Source organism: Tyto alba, unplaced genomic scaffold (genome assembly GCF_018691265.1).
Source record: "Tyto alba isolate M040663 unplaced genomic scaffold, T.alba_DEE_v4.0 Super-Scaffold_6, whole genome shotgun sequence".
Lineage (NCBI taxonomy): Eukaryota > Metazoa > Chordata > Aves > Strigiformes > Tytonidae > Tyto > Tyto alba.
In genome coordinates this window covers 37,490,825-37,506,415 of record NW_024881327.1, presented here as the reverse complement: position 1 = coordinate 37,506,415, position 15,591 = coordinate 37,490,825, and the positions used below count along the sequence as shown (strand labels likewise).

Genomic DNA, 15,591 nt, shown 5'->3' with positions numbered 1-15,591 from the left:
CCCTGTTGCCTTCAGGGTTGTTTGCTATGCTGGTTGTGGTTGAGATAGAGTTATTTTTCTTCATAGTAGGTAATACGGGGCTATGTTTTAGGTTTGTGCTGAAAGCAGTGTTGATAATACAGGGGTGTTTTCATTACTGCTGAGCAGTGCTCACACAGAGCCAAGGCCTTTTATGCTTCTCACCCCACCCCACCAGCGAGTAGGCTGGGGCTGCACAAGAAGCTGGGAGAGGACACAGCCGGGACAGCTGACCCCAACTGACCAAAGGGATATGCTGTACCATATGATGTCATGCTCAGCAATGAAAGCTGGGAGAAGAAGAAGAAGGGGGGGGGGGGGACATCATTTGGAGTGATGGCATTTGTCTTCCCAAATAACCGTTACGTGTGATGGAGCCGGGCTGTCCTGGAGATGGCTGAGCACCTGCCTGACCATGGGAAGTGGTGAATGAATTCCTTATTTTGCTTTGCTTGTGCACACACCTTTTTCTTTCCTTATTAAACTGTCTTTATCTCAACCCATGAGTTTTCTCACTTCTACCCTTCCAATTCTCTCCCTCATCCCATTGTTGGGGGAGTAAGCGAGCACCTGTGTGGGGCTGAGCTGCCTACTGGAGTTAAACCATGACACTCGCCTTCAGTCACTTTATTCATCAGACTCCCAATTAGAGAACCGTATCTTTTCCTGAAAGATCATCAACCTATACCACCCATAATACATATTGTGCTAAAGCTGTATCCTCAGAGTGTAATCTGAGAAGGCAAAAGTAAGGTGGTTGATTGGGATCTGTGGTATAGTCATCATGTTAATACTGTGTACCTGTGGGTGGAAGAGCATGTGTGGCATGTCATATGCAGCAGAAACATTTACAAAAAGTACAACCATGTCCTGACTGTAGAGCAGAGCCATAGCAAAGGCACTCTAGGGCCTGCAGGCTTCAAGAGCAATGTGGCTGAGAGGTTGTGTGGGTGCAGAAAGAAAGTTACTGCTGTACTGTCTTCTGTGCAGGGGAGGAACAAAAGCAAAAGCTGAGCTTCCTGACAAGATGGGCAAGGACTCAGTAACGTGGGCATCTCTCTACACTGGGGATGGTGGAGGCAGTGTTTTGGAAGGGAAGCTGGGAGTTCCCTTTGGGGAAATAGTGGGAAAGTAACTGTGCCAACAACCTGGTAAGGAAGGTCTGGCTAGGAGTAAATGAGTTGAAGAAAGTATTCAGAATAAAAACCTTGTGAGCACCTTGATGTAAGATGATGTTAAGTCTTTAGAATAAGAAAGGTGAGGGGAACAGATATCTGAAGTGAAACGGAAGAGGTGTCCCGAACATCCATCCTATTGTACGTAAGATCTTGAAAATTTGAAAACAGGCCTCCGCAATAAGATTTTAAAAGTTAAAGTAGAATTTTTAGGCAATCTCACGGCTTCTTGATATCTGACCTGTGTTTTTGAACTTTACAGAATCTGAACTACTGTGGTTTCTTCTTAGGATGTGAATAATAATCATGTCTATCAGTTCATTATTGCTGCTGTTAAGACTGACCTGGCTGACCCTACCTGGCCCAATTCAGTCATTCAGCTATATAATAAAAATACTTCTACCTTTCACCCCTCTCAGAAAAATCCCTCTGACTACTTCAGAAAATCCATGCACAGCGCCTGCCTGGGAAGGCTGCACAGACTGTTTTCATTATTTAATGAACTGTATAGTGGCTTTTTTACTTGCATATGTACATTTGTGTGCATAGAGAAGGAGGAAAAATATTTCAAGGAAGAAGTAGGGACTATGTCTCAAACGTTCCCCGCTACACTTCTGGAGCTAACCACTGAATGATTACAGACATCGGAAGACTGAGTTTTGCATCACTGTCTTTTAGAGCTACATAGTTTAGTGGGGGAACGTGATGTTAACATCTATACTTCCTTGATAAATTAATTACTGGAGATTGCAAGGGTGTTCCCGAATCTTATTTTAAGGGTCATCACTCTCAAAGAAATTATGGGACTGGATCAAACCAGCACTCCACCCTGGCCAGTGGCCTGCATCAGTTGTCCCTGAAAGATGTTTTGGAAACAGCAATATACAACTTCAGAAGTAAAACACCAATCAGACAAGTATTTTCCTTGTTCCTAATGTATGTTGGGATTCTTTTTCTGAAACCTGAAAATTTGCCTAAATTTCAGGAAAAAGTTTTCCTCTGAAACATTTAATCTGCTTTAAACCCTACCATGTTCTAAATCTGCCTGTTATTTTGAGCTAATAAATTTTTGGGGAGGGGTTGTGCTCAAAATCTTCTAGTTTAAAATATAGTATTTTAAAATTTTGTTTGTTTTCCTTTGTCTTTGTAGAGGGACAGAAAATACATCTGGGTTCATAATTTGTCTGTTCCAAGTCTGTTCAATCTTTTTGGTTGCCAAAACCTTTCATGTCTTAATTAATTTCTTCTTTTTTCTTGGAATTCTTTGTTTTCTAAATTTTTTTGACCTGCAGTGACCAGAGTTGAATGCAGTATTCCAGATGATAGTGAACCATGACTTTACATTAATGGAATTTTAGTTTTCTTTCATTTGCCTTTTGCATCCTAATACTTGCTTTCTTTATCTGACAGTACATGTTGCATCATGTTTTCCATAGAACTATCCATGAAGAGTCCAAGGCCTTTTTTCTTTGCTCTTACAGTTTTTTCAGGAACCAGAAGTTTGTAGATGTAATCCTATTATTCCATCCACAGACATTCCTGAACACTGAATCTCGTTGTATGCTATTTTCAAAGTTGCTCCATGAAAGACTTCAGTCCTCTTCTTTTAATGAACTTCAACATGCAGAAAGATTGTGACATTCCTATATTGTTATCATAAAATAAAAACTGTTTTAAAACTTCATTTTTAAAGAAGTACTTTGCAACTATTGCCTATAGCAACCCCTTGAGATTAGTTTAGAAAGAATGATTGTATCCCATAAAATAATCTCTTTTCATTTATTCGTTATGTGATAATATTTCAGTGTGTCAAAATGGTAGCTGACAGTAAACATTTGAAAAGATGAGACCATGCTGTCACAGTAATGTTGAGAATGCTGAGGAGCTTCTGAGTGTGAGGCAGAAGGACATAATGAGCACTGTATTTCCACCACCACCACCATTATACAGTTCCCACACACATGGTTTTATTATCTTAATCACCATTCTAAGCACATGCTTTGGCAGGAGTTCCGCAGTTCTCAGGGAGGAAGGGAAAGAGAAATGATCTGGTTCCCTGCTGTTTTCTGAAGGATGTATAGGTTTTAACAGCCAAATTATTATTAATTCACTCTTTTTTATACCACCATCACCAGATTCTTGTACACACCACAAGAAAATTGGCACTATACTTCTGTTTCACATGTGCTAGGTGTTGTTCAATCTTTTCAGTAGTTTTTCATATTTGTCAATCTTTTTCTGCATTTTCAACTGAACATGGTCATCTGATTTTCTAAATGTACTTAATTGGCAAGAATATGTGAATAATCCATAATACTTTCAAGTTGCCTTACTCTGGGCAAGCTTCTCTGTCCTACAATGTTGTCTCCTCTTTATAGGCTGTCTTTGCAGAATCCAGTGCTGCGTACTACCAGTTTGCCATGTTATGCTTCAGCCAACCTTATGGCCCACAGACACTTCTGGTGCTTGCATCTTTCCTGCCTTTAATCTTTGCTTAATTGCATGTCATGTGAATAACCTTCTCCCATGAAACTAACATTAAACTTTATCGTCAGCCCTCCTTTATAGAGTTGCTTAAAATTTGACAAATTATTTTTGTGCGATTTCATTTTTCCATCCATTTCTGCCTCTTATTTCTTTGTTCTTATGTGTATAGCGGGTTACTCACAGTAAGAATATAATCCATATTTAATTTTTTAAGGTACATAATCCTGTTTTGTTGGTTTTTTTTTTTTTTTTTCTTGATGTTCTTGTGAAGTTTGCCTTCAACATGTGCTCGTGGTTTTGCAATGTTTTGTTATGTCCTCTATCCTTTTCTTCCATCCATTCTTCCAATGGGAAGCCTGACCTCATTCAACTCCTCAGTACCCTCTGAAGCACTTATTTCTTCCTCTTTGCCCAATGCAGACTTCCTTTAGATAAAATGTTGTCTGTTCTGTTTCTGCATGAAAATACTTTGTATTCATTACATTGTCAGTCCATCTAGGACAATGCTGCATAAAATCTAAGTGGTGTAAATAATGTTGTTATTCTTTGTCCTTCTGGGGTATATAATTAAACTGCAGGTTTAAAGTATACATTCTGTACTGACAATTTTGTGCTTTTTTTTTTTTTATTTTCCCCCAGGGGTTTGATAAATTAACCTCTATCTAAATAATGTTCTAAAAACCCCTTTAAATATAATATAATATTGACATTAAACATATGCAGTTTCAACTGAGTAAAATTTTGCATGTTGAAGCTCTGAGTTAGCTCTTCTTGGAAAAGTAAAAGAAAAGGCTTTCTGTTTAGAATCTAATACTGATGTCATGACTTTGTATTGCCTTGGTAGTTCTGCTGGACAACTGGTTTGGGATGGCATTTTAAGACAGTAGAAGCTGTCTTCTCTGCTGATGGCTACTGCTCTTGTAGCAGAGCTGGCAAGGAGACTGTGTGCTTGCACTGCACTGCAGCCTCCCTGTCTCCAAGTTCAGTGTAATATCCTAAACCATTGAGGAAAATGAGTTTGCACTGGAAGCTTAAGTAGTTGTGAAAGAAGCAGGCATTGTGTGATGGTGGGAGCAGGAGGAGACAGATCCAGTTGCAAAAATGCTGTTTCATTCCAGGGCAGTTGGATTTACCAGCAAGCATCAAGGTGTTGCTGAGAGGGTTTTGTTGTATCACTCTGACTTCTCAATTGGTACAGAAGTCAGTTGGCCAAAGCCAGCAACTCCCATTGTGTGAAGTCGATTAGCAGGCAATGCATTGTCTGCCAAGGGCCTCTTGGGAAGAGGCCTTCAGTAACAGGACTGCTTATCTCCAAATAGCTGTCAGTGAAAATGGAAGGAGAATAAAGCCTTTGGTGGTCCTCTTCTTTTCCCTTCTGGTGTGATAAAGCTCAGAGCAAAATTAAGTATTCAGCATCTCAGTAAATGTAATTCTTAATCTTTATTGACTTAGTACAATTGTATCTCTACAAGTTACACCCTTTCTGCAAAATTAATCCTCCTCTTTTCTATCTAAATAAACTCACAAACAACCAAATAAGAATACTTAAGGTTTTCCTTTCAGGGTCTGTCCAATCAATGTGATATTATTTGAAAAAGAAATATTTCATATTCCATATATATTTTAAAAAGCAAAATAATTGGTTAAGCACTAAGATTCCCCCAATTTTAGTGCACCTACTAATTCTGCAGGAAGCACAGAATTAAAAAGGTGCACTGATGCACCTTTGCCTCTGGGCCACATGAAAAGGGTGCATGCCATGAGTGACCTGCAGAAAACATTTCAGAAACTTTAAAACTTGCCCATAGCCCTGTTATTTTAAAGTCTATATTGTAAATGTTGTGAGGCAAAATACATTGCCCATAAATGTTACATCTTTGTAGTCTTAAAACTTTTGTTACTTAGTGTGCCTTACTTTAACCATTTTCCATTGACTTAAGGAAAGCATGATACATTATTCATTCATTATGAACATAATCATTTTAGTTGATTTAGATTTATTGTTTAAACCTCTCCCCTTTTCCAGAAATGTTATGAGATGCTCTTCCATTGGCATGTTCAGTCTATTGAGCTTAACCAGCTCTAGTGGCCTAATGCACCTAGCACTTTCCTCTTTTGTCATACAGCTCATATATTAAAGGCATTAAAGGTCATTCTTAAGTTTCAAAACTATTACTTTAATTGGGTTTAGAAAGTATAGCCTTTCTAATGGCGATAACATTTATCAGCTGTTATGCAGGCATTCCTTCCACATTTTAGTTTTTCAGCACCGTTAATCTCTTTTCACTTGGTTGCATTTTAGAATTCACCTTCTGCGTGAAAATTGTTTGAGTGATTGGCAGAAATAACTCTGGTTCCCTTCGAACAGAGACTTTTTGGCATATGTTCAAACAGGCTATCAGAAACCTTACAAATAGCGACCCAGCAGCAATTCTATTAATTGTACTGGTCCCTACTCTCAGAATGGTATGAGTAAGTGGCAGGCTCTTATTTCAAAAAAAGAGGCAAAAAAAACATTAATGAGCCAGACTACCTCGTGAACATGGTACTCTTACAATCTTCTGATTTTCTCTTCTGTGTCTTGAACTACCAGTCAAAGTGGTTCTAAAACCTCTTTCCTTACTATAGTATTATGAATAGAAGAAAATAAACACAATTGCAATAAGTGTTTTTGAGGGGAGGAGGGCAGGATTACTTGCTCTGATGACCACATCTTTGTATAAATGATTATTTAAGCAAACAAGTGTGGAATTAAATTGATTTTTTTTTCTTAATTTTTGTTTATATTAAAACCATTTAAATGATCAAAATTATCACTTTTTTTTTTTTTTTTAAGAAGGATAGCAGTCACTACAATGGTGTTTTAGGGAGGAGAAAGGTTTGCTGGAGAGGAGTGTCACTAGAGGGGTGCCACTGTTAATTAAGCAACAGTTTTATAAATAATTTTAGTCTTTGTAACAGGCACAAAAGACCCTAAATCACATAACTTATGAAATTAAAAAAAAACATATAGGAGTCAGGAATTTTAGCAGTTGACTTTCATAATCCAGTGTAGTAAAAACTCACTGACTTCCTAATTACTGTGACCTTCAAGATAAAGTTGTTCTTTCTTGTGAATGGAGCTTTCTAATGTTTGAATGCTAAAACTAGAATCTGTATGGTTGTTTCATGACAACTTTTTTTACATTCCCATGACATTCCTAATTTTTCCCCTCTTACATTTCTGATTATCTTGTCTTACCTTTCTGATTTCTACTGTTTTCCTTCATGTCTTCATCTTCCTCCATCTTATTCTCCCTCATACTTTGTTTTCATAGGTCTGTTGATTGATTATTATGCCAAGCACCCAACTACATCTTTGTGAGCTCTGTGATATTAAGCAGGATTAAAAGCTTTTGAGATTGCCTCTCACAGTAACATTCAAATTATATTAAAGAAGGGAAAAAAAAAAAAAAAAAAAAAAGGGGGAGAAAGGGGACAAGGAATGAAAAGAAGGGAAAGGAAATGAGATCTGACAGAACTGAATTTGACAAATGGACTTAACCAAGATAAAGTGGTGAGTGACCCGATCACACTGCAGAAACTGGGGAAGTGCTTTGTGTAAATGCAGAATTTTATTTGAGAACTGAGAGCTCAATGTATGTATCTTTTCCAAGCTAAGTTTTTTTGGCATGTGTACAATTTCACCATTTCTGTTGTCTTTTAAAATTCATCCTTAACAAAAAGTCCAAAGTACAGCCTTAAATAAATAGCTATTAAATGGAAAGACTCTTACACTAAGATGCAAAGATGCTTCTAAGAATGGTCATTAACAGAGAAAAGTCACTTTGGAAGGGCTTAGGCACATTTACTGAAGACAGTTCAAAGACTCACATAGCGGGAAAACTGAAACACCAGAGATAAAGCAGCTTTCTCTGGTTTTAGCAGCTCAAAGTGTGATTCGGCTATCTACAGTAGCCTGACAGAAATGAGAGCAAACCCTGCATCTTCACAGCTTGAAAGGAATGGGTCCAAATGCTGAAGGGAGGATGTAATAAATTACAAGACATTAAATTTATGATTGTTTTCCAGTGTCTGCATTTTTTTTTTTTTAGTTTAAATCAAAATATTAGTCTTTTTTATACAGAATGTTAGTTCATAAATATAGTTTGCCTCTTAAACAGTACACTATCAGCCAGAGGTCTTGCACATCCAGTGAAGTTCTGGAAAGGTTTTGCCAAGTTTGTTTCTATATATACATGTGTATGCATAGTCATTGGTCTTGTTTCAATATGTATTGCTAAGATTTTTAGTAGGTTGCAAGAATCCTCTATAACCATATCAATATTTTCCGGAAAATATGTGTTAGCCTTCTGATGCTACCCTAAACAGACCTCTTTGGTCTCACTATGAAATGTTTCACATCCATTTCATTATTCTTATGGCTCTTTTTGAAACTTTGTGATTATCAAAATATTTTCTCAATTCCTGAAATAACATGCATACAATACTACCAGTGTATGCAGATGTCAGGTGAAAAGATGATGTCTACTTATGGATAAAAAAAATAAAATAATTATCATAGTATTCAGTTGCTTATGAATATTGATACATACTTTGGTCAGTAGGAGGCCAGAAAAATATGCCAGTTTTTTAATTCTCAGAAATTACTGGATTGAAATAAAGTGCGTGAAAAGATACATAAATACCTACCTTGTGGAGACATTACTGTTAGATAAATGCACCTTTGACAAATTCACATGATCTGACTGATATTTTCTCAGCTCTTAATCTAACATTCCAAACTTGTGAGCAGTTTCTTATAGCTGCCATGATTCTGAAGTTAACTTTCCTCATATGTGCTTCTCTTCAATTGTACTTCATGTGTACTTTTCTTCAAATCTTATTTTTTTCCCTTCCCAAAGGTTTTTAAGACCAATGTTTTTAGGACCAATCCTGACTAATGCATTGGATTTGATATTCAAACTTGTTACCAGTGGACTGGGGAGGCCTTCAGATTTTTCAGTGAAATATAAAGCTTTTGCTCTTTTTATTTAGCTTAAAAGTTACTGCATTTTTATGTCCAGAAGCTTATATCAGAGTACATGATTTTTAGATTCATTGTTATGAGTTATAATGTATTAGTTATATGCTTATTTTTTCCCTAGAAGTTTGTTCAAAAGAATTCACAGGAGTATGGCTTTACATATGGAGGAGGACCAATAAAGTTTCCTAATGAAATGGAATATCAGGTGCAAAATAGCTGACATGAAACTAAAACTTTAGATTCAGTCTACACTGAGACTAAACTTTTGCACATTCTGCAGCACCTAATTTTAAAAGCTGTCTCTGGCCCTGTTTAGTCTGTTAATGCAAATACGGCCATTAACTTTGAAAATCTTTGCATGAAAATAAACCTAATAATACTTCATCATTTTACTAGAAAGGTTTTATGGCTTGCCACTCCCTGTGATAAGTAACACTCAGTTTAGATTGTTCATCTATGTCATCAATGATGTGAATACAGTTCTCTACATATACTTTTGCTCTCAGGAAGGTCATTATTTCTTGTCAAAACCAGTACTTATGTCTGTTGCAGTATAAACCAAAATGGTTTGTTTGCTTTATCAAAGATGTAGAAATTTGCTAAAACTTTAACATCTTTCATATGATATATGCATACAAACACAGAATAATTACATGTGAATAATGAATAATGCATTATCCATGAGGCAATGTACTGAATAAATGTGAAACACATTAAAATTGGGTAAAGGAGTCTATTGAGGTATTAACTTCTTTAATGTATTTAATTTGCCAATGCAGATTTCACTGAATGACATTTAACTTATCTTTGGGATTCCTACCTTAATATTTCTCAGGCAAAATGTAAAATATTTTCTGTTTCACTGCCTCAAAAATAGATGGTTTTGCTAATTTGGTAGCTAATCCTCTCTGCTTAACACACACAAGAGAAATCATTTGTCATGCTCTTACTCAAACATCTTCCTAATCTGAAAATTACTAGTAAATCATGTGGCTTTATGCTTTTTTTTTGTTGTTGTTGTTCTGTTTTTTTTTTTTTTTTGTTTTGTTTTGTTTTGTTTTAAAAAAATAACAACTTTCTTATTTTAGTTGTCAGACATTTGTAGGTGGAATATTTAATTTGTTCCTTATTAGCATGTGTTCTGTGCTGCCATTGTTCACATCTTTGACTTTCTTCATATCCCTGTGTCCTATCTTTAAAACTAATTAAGTTCAGAGGACAGAAGATAATTTCAACAGTCAAGAGGACATAGATACACAGAACACAACAACTGGACAAGAAACATGTGAAACCAGTGCTGGTTTCCAGACATCCTGGAAGTAGGTGCTGACCAGAATAAACACTGTTCCAGCTCAGGGGTTTTGAGCAAGTTTCTGGTGGGTATTGAAGTAGAAGAGGCACCTTGAGAGACCTCTCTGACTCTGCCAAGGGAAAGAAAATAACTCAAGCATGGAATAAATGAATATTTTATACAGCATGAAGGGAATCTGGAGAAGGCCCATCTAGTTCTTCCAGAAAAACCCTCATAGAGCTCTGACAGCTGTGCCATCCTCCAAAGGTGTTGTTACTCTTAGATTTTATTTTCACATATGGCTCTTCACTACTGATAACTTTTCCTCAGCAATAATGTGAGTGAAGTTGCTGTAAAAGAAAATACGGATACTCTTTTCACTATTTTGTGTTTCATCATCAATGGAATGCTTTCTTCGTTGCTAAATACGTGGTCCAGTAAGCAGCAACCACTTGTGAAAAGTATTCTCTATTAAAAAGCTTTGTTTAAATTTTTGTGGCAAATTTATGGTGTAAGTCCATGTATTATTTAGCAGGTAGTAAGAACTCCTGCCACACTGTCTGTTTCTCTCAAGCTAGTGTTTCTGCTCAATGAGAATAGCTTGACAAGTCACTGCTTGTCACGAGCCAAGAGTGTAGCAGGATTACATAATTTTTTTTTTTGGTGAAATTAATAGATAGGCTGAACAGCTCAAGTATTTTTTTGTAGCATAACAACTTTCATCAAAAATAGGCTAATTAGAGAGGCTTTAACTTGACTCTAGGTGACTCAGGCAAATTGCACTGGAGGCGCACTCTGACAGATGCCAAAGTACTGAGCAAATAATTCTTTAAGAAGTGGTGTATTTTGCCTACACCCTGAATCTGTAACAATTAAGGAATGTAAAGCCTATGATCATTAATTGTGCTGTAGGTTTCATAGCACTGAGATGGCCCTTTCTGTGATGAAAAATTAAACAAATGCAGGTTTGGGACTTGCTTTTGGGTAAATGTGATGAATTGTTTAATAGCTTTAGATTGACAATTCATGTTACTTTTTTTTGATATAATGCAGACTAAGGAGTCATCTGTCATTTACAATATTTGATAGAACAATTAGACTGGATGTTAACAGTTTAGCAAGCATTAGGGCAACACTGACAGTGATTCTTTATATGCAAATATTTAGGAATCTGTCAACCAGCCTGAAATTCTAAAGTGCAAGTAATATAGTCATTCAGAATACATCTTTTGTTTTGTTAGATATGGATGATATCATAGATTTCAACAGAATTCTTTTGCTGCTAAAGTTAGAAGTGACATTTAGTGGATATAAACACTCTGGAGGTGCAGTTGTTGAGAAAGAAAAGAAGGTACTTTGTTTAATAGCCTCAAGGATTCCTGTAGCAAAGGGAGACCATTACTGTTTCCTTATTTTAAAAACAAACAAAAAAAACCCCAAGCCCTGGCAGATGTTGCATATGATGAGAGATGTGTTGGCTCTGTATTGCAGTTCTTCAGATTCAGAAGCTGCACTGAATCCCATCACTGAAATCTATTTTCTGTTTTCTGACAGCTGTTTTTGCCATTTACTTTAAAAGCAGATGGGGAAAATGCAAAGAAGAGCTGTCAATTTTATTACCATGTATAATCAGCATCTGTGCAATACATCAGACTCATTGCACAGCTTACACTTTCTTCTCTGTAGTAAAAATTCTTTTGGGATTTCTTGACAAGCTTCTTGCAGGCTTTTTATAAATGAGTAGATGCTGGAATTAAAAGTATAGATTTATTAGCTGCTAAAGCCACTATTGTATTGACCAAGTTTACTTAATCGAGACGTTATGTTCTGATTGTTTAATTATAAAATATATGGTTAATTTGCTGCTCCATATTCAAATTGGTGTTTTCTTAAGGAATATGTTTTATTTTATTATTATGAAATACTAGTTTTTTAGATGTATCTCTGACCCCTTAACATGCATTTAGTTGCAGCACATCTCTGTGCAGTATTTTTAACCTTTCTCTACTGATCAGGCTGAGTATGTTGTACCCCATCTGCATGATTTAAAATAAAAATGATTCTGTACAGAACAGGGTGTTCTTCATTCCCAGTCTGCCCTCTTTCCTGGGGCAGAAGTCTTTCACAGAAATGACTTTTTATAGTGGGAAAATAAGCTAGTTTGATAGTGTCAGTATAAATAAGCATGTTGCCTGTCTCTGTAAGTGTGGAAGTAGTAATCAGTAATGGTGTGCTGCAGGTTTATAGTAGAGAACGGCATCTTCCTGGAAAGTGTCAGGTGATTTACATGTCACAGGGCTCTCTGGGGACCAGGTGGGAAGAATCTATCTACTGTCTGAGGACCTACTTTGATTTGATTTGATTAGGTTGAAAGTCACAACTGCAAAAGCACCTTTGTTTCTTAGAATAGTAGATGGTTGTACATTACAGTGTCTGCAGTGATAAGCAGGGGGGAGAGATTTAGAAAAATAAATGTTCACAGTACATTTCTTAGATAGGAGAGATTAGGGAATAGTCTTCAAAAAAGGTTTCAGCCAGTTTGGCAGTGCTAAAAGATGGTAAAACACTTATGTATTGATGCAGGACTTCAAAGAAGTGAAACACTAAAAGGAGCAGGAGACTTAAAATCAAGAGCATTAATTAGCGTTTGTGTGGTGATGGGCAGAATACTTCCTATACATGAGGCAGTGCAAGCTTTGATGAAGCATGTATTTAACTGTCTTCCTCCATTATCTTATCTTATTAAGTATGCTACTAAAATTGACTGTGGCTTTTGAAAAAGAAACCACCAAGGCACTGTTTATGATACATAGATGATCATTTATAAAAAAGAATGACTTCTGGGATGACTTTGAGAGGAGATGTTAAGCACAAAATTTAATACAGGTTCCATGAAAAAATACTGATGCTAGCTTTTTGTTCTGTGATATGATGGTATTTCTGGCTATGTCAGTTTCAAGCACTTAATAGCTGACTTTTTCAGTAATAGATAACTACATCCCATCCTATTCCAGAATTAAAAATGTTTCATTTAATATGAGGAATTAATATAAAGGAGTTTTTAATTACTATGGGTTTTATCAGTAGAACTCAAATTTCCTTTAGATATTAGTCTATCTGTCTTTGTGACCCTGGAATATATCTAATTAGATTTTCTCTGGAATGGTGGATGCAAATTTGCATTCTGTAAAATTTAGCAGATTCTAGGAAGATAAAGCAGGAGATTAGAGGATAACAAAGCTTGGAAATGTGAATTTAATTTACCATCTCTACAGACAAAGTGGGGTATAAAAGATTTTTCTTCTGTATTTATATAATCTTATTTTTCCTTTCTTCTACTGATCTCATTTTCTACAATGTGATGTGTTTTAGTGCATACACTTTGGCGTAAGTTAAGAAAAGACATACTTAGATGATCCTACTATAACAAATCCTTTATCCAGAAGAGCTTGCAAATTTATCCCAGCACTGCACAGTCTGTCTATTAGACTATAAATTTCTCACTAAAAGGAAATGTTAGGTAAAGTTGACATGGAGTTCATTTTACATATCCACCAGTGAATTGGTAGTTTGCTCTATTAGAACTGCTAGAAAATTAGCTTTCAGAAACATACTGCAGTAGGACTTCTTCAGGTTTTTGACCCCTATAATTTGTAGACAAATTGAACAGCAGTAAATTAAATCTGCAATTCCATCTTGTCATGAAAAATGGCACACATGTATCCTGTCAGGTACTTCAGTATATAGAACTAATACTTTTTTAAATTAAAAGAATATATTGGAAAATACTTTGTATCTTAATTTAATACAAGAAACACAAGATCTTGTCTTTCTCAAGGTACATGCCATATCGTGTCTAGTTAAGAGCATTATAAGATCAGTGAATGTAGACTGGAGCCCCTCTGGCACTATACAAATCTTTACATCATGGGCTAATAAGCAACATTTATAAATGAAGCTTGTGACTACCTTATGTGGGAGCATTGCCACTATGATATCTGTCTTTCACATATACACAGAGGCATTTTTCCCCAGCGTCTCTCTCTCCAGCAAGTCCTCTTCAGTAATATGGCCTAATCCTTTCTCATCCATTTTGCCTCCCCTTTCCAGTCCTCTGCATATACCCTACATGTTTCACTGTGCAAGATATTCTTTGGCTGGTTTTCAAAGCTACACATCTGATAAATGTCTGGTCAGGCTGTCCCTGGTGGTTAGGCAGTTGGTTGCTGCCAAATAGAGTGTGTAACAGGAATGGATGGATGGCTGCCATTCCCTTCATGGCTGGGTTAATTTGGTTTCTCAATTCCTTCCCATTGCTAAAATAAGGAAATTTTTAGAAACTTATTATCTGAAGGTTTTACCTCTCTTTGACCTAACCAGCTGAGTAGAAAACTATCTAGATGATAAGCATGCATAATCTTTACTTTCTAGGGAAACTAAGCTAAAAATGTAGTGTAAGAAAGAAAATGCTTGGGTTTGGTCTAACTTGGTGTTGACCTTTAACTTCAACAAGTTTTTACTTATTCAGATGTTTGCCTTCTGCATCTACTCAAGTGTACTGGAGAAGAGTGACCTTGTTCCTTCATAGCCTAGTCAGTACTCCTGGTCTGATGCAAAATGTGTTTCATGAATCTGAAAGGCTCAGCCAAGACGAAGAAAGCTTATGAAAGAATATTGTGTTTGTGGAAAAGGTTAACAGTCTTGTGCCACGGAATTCCCTCCAGTGTTTAAAATATACCTGAAAACTGTAGCAAGGTGGCAACATTTTCCTAGTTAAAGACTTTTTAAAAACATAAACCCTGTCTAAAACATCTCTGATGAAGTGAGATTTTCTGTGTGTTAGGAAGATTTTTTTTGAGACTCTTTTTCTTGGCTTCTTTATAAGCCATTCAAGAACAAATTCTGCTACAGTAAAGCATGGTCAGACTTAAGAGATTTTGAGTATTAAATTTATAAATATCTCATCTGAACAAAATTTCACAAAGGCAGCAAAAAATCTTTCTTCAGTTCAGCTATACTGTGATCTCTGGAGAAACTTTACAGAAAGAAACAATTGTAAGAATAGTTTCTTGGAAAGGCTTACTCAAAGTGAATATATGACCTTATTAGGTACACTGCACACACAGAGACTCATATGTCTCTTTATCAGAGCAAAACTGAAACAGAAGAGTTAATAGGACCATGGTAAAAGGAAAAACAAATAGGCTAATATCCCTGCATCTATATGTAAAAAAGGCTTTTTGACCTTAGATTCTGAGTCAATGTCTGAGTAATTTAAAATAGTGCAGTAAATCCCACAGAATTTTGATTCCTTATATGAAATAGATTTTTGGCATTGCTTTTATGCACATAGATAATAGTAAGAGTTGATACCTATGCATGAAAGAGGGAAATAGAAAGCTTATTAGATAAGCATGGTATATAGTTTGAATAATACTGCCTTTTCCCGCTGTACATTTTAGTATAAATAGTTTCATTCCTTATGTCTACGTAATAGAAAATTTTTCACTTCCATAACCATGAAATACTGTGGTCTGTGAAGAAATAGCTCCTATTTTAAGTGTTCTTATTGCTGAGTCTGTTTTGACTTGTTG

General features: G+C 36.1%; 1 protein-coding gene across 18 annotated transcripts in view; it reads left to right on the top strand.

Moving 5' to 3' along the window:
- Positions 1-15,591, top strand: part of SLIT2 (slit guidance ligand 2) — a 262,325-nt gene that overhangs the window by 171,240 nt on the left and 75,494 nt on the right. The gene's annotated exons all lie outside the window — the stretch shown is intronic.